This window comes from Botryllus schlosseri, chromosome 3 (assembly GCF_051294905.1).
Source record: "Botryllus schlosseri isolate E-star chromosome 3, Bs_hap1, whole genome shotgun sequence".
Classification (NCBI taxonomy): Eukaryota; Metazoa; Chordata; class Ascidiacea; order Stolidobranchia; family Styelidae; genus Botryllus; species Botryllus schlosseri.
Genome location: NC_137238.1, coordinates 26,855,480 through 26,864,705, shown reverse-complemented (window position 1 = coordinate 26,864,705; position 9,226 = coordinate 26,855,480).

Here is a 9,226-nt window from a genome sequence, read left to right as displayed (position 1 = left end):
TTTAATGTGGAATTGATTACGTAAGATTGTAGATAGATTGTAGGTACATATATAGATGTTTACGCTGTACATTGTTAATGAAATATTTAGTTATGCATTGGATTCAGGTATGGCACGAACGTTCTTTTAACTATCCTGTTCGATGATTCGATAACAAGCTTTCTCAGATGTAATTCTTGCTTAGCGAATATTTTAAGCATTTTTTGTACCCAGAGGTGGTCAGTAACGAAGTACTTCTACTTTTTCGAAGTACTCAAGTAGTTTTCCTCTACTTCTGGTACTTACTCAAGTAGATCTGATTTTCGCTACTTATATTTCTACTTCGTAATATTTTGTGATCTACTTACTTACTTTTCGCTATTTTTAGTTTGTCAAGTAGAAGTAGTTCTCAATCCTCCAATTAGGAAGATAGCCTGATGAATTTCGGGGCTGTTTTCACGGAGTATTAACATTTAATTTCATAGAAGTTGAGTAAAGCCCAGAATTTTCGTCGCGCTTCGCGCGCAGTGTCTCGCAATCTAGCACTTACTTATCATATCGTAATCTAGCATGTCCATGGCGTGTCCTAATCTGGAAAAGTGGACTCTGACTTTTTTTTAGTTTTCGGGCTGTTTTAGCATACCACCTTCGAAAATTTCTGGACTAAAGACATGAAATTTATGTTCTGTTCTTAGTAGTATTTATATTTCACTTTCAATTCCCAGTATCATATACTTTGAGTTCTAATTAATATAGTCCTTTCATCTCTATAACATACACGTTAAAGTATAATAGCAAGTGTAGTAATGCCTTTAATTTCCGGAAATAAAACTTACACAATTTGGCATTTTTACGGACCACCATATTTTTTATTAACGTTTACTAATCGCGCAAAGTGTTTACACCGTATCCTATACAACTTCTCCGTATTGCTCTTCGACTAAAATACCGGCCTTATAATATGGGAGGGGGGGGGGGGGGGTGCCATACCATTATATTTTCCAAAACGCGCTGTTCGGGAAAACAGATGATTAGTATCGCATTTTCATATCAATATTGTCATTTTCATCACATGATGCGGACGAATGCTTATGTTGTCGAAAATTGGATGCCTCCTGGTATGCATCAGTAAGAATCGAGCTCGGCACCTTTCGCGTAGTTCAATTTGCACCTTTTGACGATCCACGTGAAAGAATTAGGATCGTTTTCTAGACTACTGACTTACTTGAGTAGATTTACAGTCGGTCAATTCTACTCCTACTTCAAGTAGTTTTAGGTTGCTTATGAAAGAAGTACCTCTACTCGTACTTGAGTAAATTTTTTCGTCGCTACTTCTACTTCTACTTGAGTAGCTTTCCTGAATACTTTGACCACCTTTGCTGTACCACAACGCCGTTTCGAAAAAAACTGATAAAATAAAAGAGGGGTGGCCCACCTGCGGCCGCCAACCTTGAAATTTTCTTCGCGCTGTGCTCGCTTCAATGCGACTTCGTTTTTCGATTTTAATATGGTAGCGGCTTTGCAATCTGAGCACCGCAGTACAGATGTGAACAGCAGAGAAAATTATCCGCCCCATATAGAAATACCAACTAGGAATCGTGTATTCATCACGAAAGAAATTTGTTTCTGGAGCGTTTGGGTGATTTCAATATCTTTCCACTATACTGGCAATCCTGATGGAAGGTCAAGAAATAACTAGGGCTAAGCAAAATCGAGTACCTGAGTGATTCGATTCTGAATCACTTATTAGAGCAAGTTTTTGCAACTTTTGCAACTTTTTTTTTACAGCTTCCGGCAGCTTCCTGAATACTCGTAAGATATGTAGAATGCTGTTTTAGGCTGTTTGAAGGAATCTTACAGTGCAACTTTTTGCAGCTTTTGCCCGTTTTTATTCATGCAACTGTTTGCAACATTTTGCAACTTTTTCGATTTTTCATGAAAGTATTTTTGATTTTGGTGAAATACACGGCCAAATTCGACCGAAGTACCGTAAATCAGCATCGAAGTAACGCTCTTACGGGTATTTCGGGAGCTGAGCCGGACCTTTTTTTTCAATGGAACTGGGAAGTTGACGTTTTTTTTCCTTAGTCAACCGAGCAAAATGTGGTCTTTTATTGCAACTTTTGTGAAAAAATAAATGCAATTTTTTACTGCAACTTTTGTCGATAATAAATGCAACTTTTCACGGATTTAACTGCAACAAAAACTTGCCCTAATTATTACGCTCGAGTCGAGTCGAGTACTCGTGTATCACTCATTATGACGTCACAACATAATGTACTATGTCAAAGTTCAAATATCTACCTTTTATGCCTTGTTTCCGTCACATGAAAGATACTCTGGTATTTTTTCGACGATACCGACTCCAATGCACTCAATGCACAATGTGTTATTTCCAGTAACGTTCGTAGCTTTGTATTATGTCTCGTATGCTGCGTCACGGTCAATCAAGGTTTCAAGACTTTCTCAGTGGAAAATTGTGTAAAAACTATAATTCTCTCAAGTAAATTTACTTTCAGTTGCGAGGAACGTATACTTGAAAAAATCGTATTTTCGTATCCTCGACTCGAATCATTAAAATTAATACTAGATTCATCTTCGAGTACTCGAATCATTGTGCCCAGCTCTAGAAATAACAGCATATGCAACAAAGTGACTAATTACAATTGGATCACCCGAAGACGCATCATTGTTTATAACTTGCCCAAAATTTTCGAAAACACACCCTCCATCAACTCTACCAGGGAATCTGATCACATGGGCTAACGATAAATGTTTGATAGGAATATGTGAAATTACTAATATTAATGACGAAATTCATTCGGATCTGAAAAATGTTCGCGCTTGGCGCGACCATGACGTATCCAGGAATATATTCATAACAAAACCAGTGAAGTCATTGACCACTCCCGATTTCGGGGCGTATAGTAATCCGATGTTATTATAACTAGATTAGTCTGGAGCTCACCTAAAATGGATATGGTCAGTTTTGGCGTCCAGTATGCTCATTGCGAGCTATGCCCTGGAATGCGGCCGTAGGCCACATGACTAATCGAAATGCGGCCGCGAATAGCAAAAAGATTGGCCACCCTTCTCTTAGGCTTGAGTTGATGCTTTTAAGCATTAGTTTAAAAGAGGGATCGCCAACTCGAAACGGTTCGCGGGCCACTTTTCACATTTCGCACGAATTCAATATCGATGTAAAATGGCCAAATAGTTTCACAACCACGTTTACAGAACTTTACGTCAGTACAACGCTGTGCTCTCCAACGTGGGCGACGGGAATAGTTACCACGAAAGAAATGCCATTTTATTAAATTTATACAAATACAACAACACTTGCTTTTGAGGTTAGCTGCTATTTGCCTGAAATCTATCTCCTCGCAAAGCTTGATCATGAGGGAAAGCCCCAAGTCGTTTTCTAAAGGCGTCTCGGTCTAGCTAGGTGGAGAGTCTGGGCCATCGCACTTCAAGAAAACACGCTCCTTCAAATCGGCTAATCCTTCCTCTATCTAATGCTATTACCATCGCCGAAGCCGTATACCGGCTAGTGACGAATAGTAATGTTGGACACAAGGGACTAGCTGATAGGGATGGTGTGAACCTCTGAAAGGTTCAGGTTCGTGTGAACGCGAACCTTTGCGAAAGGTTCTGTGTGAACACGAACGTGAACCTCGTGACGTCATATTGCTAATTTCAACCCTGTCTTTCAATGAAGTGATAGCCTATAGTCATGTACACGATACCTAGCGAACACCCGGGCCACATAATGTCACATTGCGGAAGTACATATTGGCATCTTAAACGTCGCTAATTGTATCAACCGCGGTAATCAAAGGATATAATAATCGCATAAAATCAATATATTCCGTCGCTTTGCCAGCAATTTCGACGAGGACTTACCAGGGAAGCTAAGCCTACGCCTTAACGGTCTTAGCCAGACCGGACAATGTGTTCGGACTTCGGAGTCTGAGTATTGCTACATTGATATTGCGCAGAGTGTAAAACGGGTTTCTATGCTCGCTACTGATACCACAGTTATACAGCAGTAGCCAGCCCCTTAATCGCACAGATTTGGTTTTAATGATACAGTAAAGATATGAAGTCAAGATTGACCCCGTACGGCCGCTCGATTCGTTACATCAGAAGACGATATCAATGTCATTGAGTGGTTGCATAAGCATCATTCGCTGACCACGTATATCGCTCGTGCTGTTGTGTGATTGCGGGTCAAGCTCACAGCAGAGAGTCACTAAAGATTGACAAACGGAAAGCTGGATATTTCGAGAAACTTTTTGTAACAAAAGAGCAAGTAAAACTTTCAAGGTTGTCAAGGTGCACGCTCTTTAGTGTTGATTTTTTATGCTGCCAGCGCCATGCATAGAGTGACCCGCACTTGAAATGCAATAAATTTGAACCAAAGATCTTATAATGAAGTGCAAATTACAATTTACCAAAAGGTTCACAGTGCAGAACCTACCAAGGTTCTGTTGTGAACGCGAACCTCTAAATTTCCGAGGTTCACGCACAGAACACGAACGTGAACCTCGCGTTCACACCATCCATACTAGCTGATTTTGAACAACGACAACAATATTTGTAAACTACGAATTCAATTTCAGAAATGATTTACCAACTATTCTTATGAAATCTCAAATTAGGTCGCGGGCCTTAAAATATGACCTCGTGGGCCGCGTGTTGTTGACCCCTGGTTTAACGTATTATTTTAAAAATTAGAACTACGTAACATTCCACTTTTAAATAAATCACGTAACATTGCCAAAAATTACACACCAGAACAGTTCGCGCGCATTATGAACTATTCACTGTTTGCGAAACGTACAAGTGGAAAACACCTGCTGAGGAGGGGATGTTTAGATCACATATTTTGAAACTTTTGTGGTGTGATAGCTACGCGCGACATGCATTTATCTTTACTCATGAAATTTGAAGACTATTTCAAACATTAGTGCAGTTTGAATACACAATTTGTCTGAACATGTTCATGTAGGGAAGATGTGGTACCGATGAGACACTGGAACCAAAAATACTTGTAAAATTATCGATGATATTCCCATGACTGCACTCAGTGACTTGGTTTACTACTGCATGCTGGCGGGATCTTTCCACGCATGCAAATGACTTGGACTTGCGCGAGTTTGGGCGTCTGTAACAGATGTTTTCTGTTTTGGGGGGTGTAAATAAATTTCCATCGACGTATACATTTTTCTTTGTAACCTTCATCACGAACAAACCAGCAATAATTTTTGATCAGAAGTGTATGGCATGTATCAGGCTATTTAACGAAACATATTTTTTTATTCAATATCATTCTTGAGTGGATTTTTTTTCAATTTAATTACAAAATTTATAGCGTGGGGGCCGGTGATAACATAGCCAAATCAAAACAAATTAATTGAACTAACTATTCATGCTACTACAGAAACACGCCTACATACAGAGAGACTGTATTTCATAATGACCTGTGGTATTTTATCGCTATAACGAGCTAATTTGAAGTCAAAATGTCGATTTACGGGCAATATGTATGTAGCCTACCTTTCAATGTGTAAGTTCGAGCCAAAATCGAAACATCATTTTCTGCCAACGTATGAGTTCATATTTATTCTAATTTAGCTTGCTGTAGGTTGGATTACAGTAAACAGCAAGAAAGGTTGGAACATCCGTCATTTTTAGCGTATGACTCAAAGGTCCCCGAGTCGTGTTTTTGGACCCACCCCATGGGGACCGATGATACGTTCGAGCAACAAATTTTGAACGCTTATAAATATTATTTGAGAAGGCGGATACTCATGAATATATCCGCGGTAGGTAGAGCTTGGATCGAAGTGTTGAGTCAGTAAGAGATCTGCTGTTATCGGCATTTGGGGGACAGAGATCATTTTGTAATTTTTGATTCATCGGTACCACATCTCGCCTACTTATATCTTTATACTTGTTCTACCTAGATGAGAAATTAGTTTAAACATCAGTTTAGTTAAACAATTGTTTGAGAAATGATGCTTCATTATAAGATAATGCAGTGTGTCTATCAGGGCTGTGGAGTCGGTGGAGTCGGAGTCGGAGTCGGGGTAATTTTCGCTTGATGGAGTCGGAGTCGGAGTCGGAGTCGTGAAAACTATAATAGCTGGAGTTGGAGTCGGAGTCGGAGTCGGTGGGAAAATACTGACTGGAGTCGGAGTCGGAGTTTGTGAGAATGACCCTGACTTCGACTCCGACTCCGACTCCGACTCCGACTCCAACTTCTCTATCATGAAAATATTAGCTTTCAAAAAATTTCCAATAGAATTTTTATGTACCACCAATGACTGTTATTAATAACCATACAGATCAGGTGCGGCCAGCCCGTGGCATACGCAGACCAAAGTTGGTACACGAGAAGGTTTGGTGTAACCTGCGAGGTAATTTTCGAAATTATTTATGACATCAGGTACAATTGCAAGGCCAACCAAAATTTGATTAGCATGACCGCGAAATTTGGTGATGACTAAAACAACAGTTCTGACGCATTGACGTATCCAGGGGCCAGCCACATGAATCACAGATTTTCGTATATGACCATAAAGTAGAATATTTCATAGCAGATTTATTTGACTTGAAATTTTTCTCGCAACTATTCATGATTCATTGTCACTAGATTTCTTGCATTCAGTATTTGAGCCCCCTTCTGAAAGTTATAAATACATATTATTCACAGAATTGAGTCTAACTATATTCGCAATTAGGAGATAACGTTTCCTCCAACATGAGGCTTCGCGAGTGCAGTGCACTCGCAGCGAGATCGTCGACAAAACATTTGCACAAAATGATAGAGGCATGTTCACTGATGCCGTCGATTTTGCTATGTCTTAAACGTCGAATAATCCTGTCCTTGCCAAATGAGCCCAGTGGTATACAGATACGACCCCCAATTAATGTATGTTAGCAACATATTTATTGATATAATTCAGTCATCTAAAGAAAATCGCGTGGGACCCTTTAAAGCTATTTTAATATTTTGCGGCGCTGTATAAATTCTGGACTCTGAACTCTGGACCTATGAAGAATTCTATTAGTTTCATCACGCATTATGGTAGAAATAATTTAAAAAATTTGTAGTACAACAACGAAGGACACTTTCCTATATTCTCGGGTAAAATCTGTCTGTCTTTACTAAGTAGCTTGCCAAGAATGGAGGAGGAACGTTTAACAGCGGCAGTTGTTTGCTGGCAACACTGAAGTAGTGCGTACACTGCTGGTTCTTCATTCTGACTAAGTTGTCTCTACATCACAATTTTTCATCATGCGCTTCTTGATATAGGAACCATGCAATGCCCACGCAGTTTTTGCTTCAGTTAGGATATTGCGCTACGTTCACCACAACACCACGTGAACCCATTTGTTTCATTAGGCAGTTTATGATTCCCAACGAGCAGGTAATGGGCCGTCTACAACGGTAGGCCAATAAAGTAGGTCTAAAGCTGTAAAATGTCGTATGATAAGGTCACCGACAGTGCAAACATTTTCGATACAAACGAAATGCAGGTGGCATAAAATATTTGACTTTGTGAACACAATTCTGGCAATTTTTCGACCTGTACCACCAAAATATTGACAAAATTTTGGCGTATTTTGACATGTCAAAAAATCGCCCTAGTTGTGACCTTTTTTAGTCAACTTTTGTGTCATATACAGATTAAGCCGTCTTCATGTTTATTTTGGTCCGTATTAATCGAACATTTTCGCCCCCAATCGACCCCCTGTCGCGAGCATCGACATTTTCGCCCCCTGTTCCTCAAAATCGCCCACGGGGCTGAGTTTGACTAAATTCTGTGCATTAGGAGTGTTTACTATAATCGGACACATAGAAAAAAAAATTCCAGCTAAATCAACATGCCACTACAATGACTAGCGAAAATATGGGGGATGTTCCCTTGCGCCTCCTTGGCTACGTCAATGCGTTGAGGCTGTTGATTTATTAATCAGTAGCATACCAAATTTCTCGGACAAGCTAATTAAATTTTGTTTGACTTTGCAAGCTCTAAATAAATTCCGTTGGCAATTCATTTCTTAAATTATAAAGAATTTCGAAAAGTACTGCGCGAGTCACTTAAAACCTTCTCGCGGACCATGAGTTGACCACCCCTAAGATATTCAAAGTCGTAATCGAATTAAAATGTATGCACGTCCAGGAATCTTACAAATCGCCGTCAGATTATCGAAGAAAGTGACGTAACGTTTTTAGCGTGCTCGCCATTGTTGGAGACCTCTGTATTTACTTGATGACTCAGGATACAACAACTGCTTTAAAGACTTTGCAGATGCCGATGCGCCTAGGCAGCGATGAAACGCTACTGCAACTAACATAAGGGGCAGTGCACGACAGCCATATAAGTATAATAATGGTATTACCACCATAACTTTCTCAGGGTCTTGTGATCGTCTCAACTATAACTCTTGCATGTTCAGTAGGCTTACCATACGTCCTCTTTTAAGAGGATTTGCCTCTTTTTTGACTTTTTTGAAAGTGTCCTCGGAGGACGCCCTTTTGTTCTCTTTTTTGAAATTCTGTCCTCTTTTTTGAGATTCTGTCCTCTTTTTTGAAAATTTAGGTGAGATTTAGAGGAAAATGCGAGTGATATGCCTCAAATTAGCGCAGAAGTGAAGCACCGGCTGGGATTTCGGAGGGAAAAGCGGTGATTTTAGGTCTGAGCGAAAAGGAGACCTTTTTTTTTTCTTTAGTCATCCACCTGGCAATGCGGGGAGAAAAACGTTATTTTGAGCTCTGAGCGGTAGTGAAGACCTTTTTTTTAGTCAACCGATCACGAAGTGGGAGAAATTTACCGGTTTTTGAGAATTCTTCTCCGGTTTTGCATGTCTGAAATTTCTGAAAAAGTGTCCTCTTTTTACATTTCCAAAATAAGATAAGCCTAATGTTCAGGATGTATTGAAGTAGTTCGATTTATGTTAATTAGCTACTGGCGGACTTCGCACCGCATAAAGCCCTTGCGGCATTCTGTCTCATCACCGCTTTCTTGTGAAATACCTTGCAGAGACAGAACGCTCGCGAGGGCTTGCTATGCGCATCGAAATCCCGAGTATTGGTTAGAACAGTGGTTCTTAACCTTGCCCACAGCGCCCCCCAGGGGGCGCTGGCGACTTTGAAGGGGGGCGGAAGCGCTCAGGGGGCGATATGGGGGGCGCTGGGCTCAGGGGGGCGGTATGGGGGGCGCTGGAGAAAAATGGC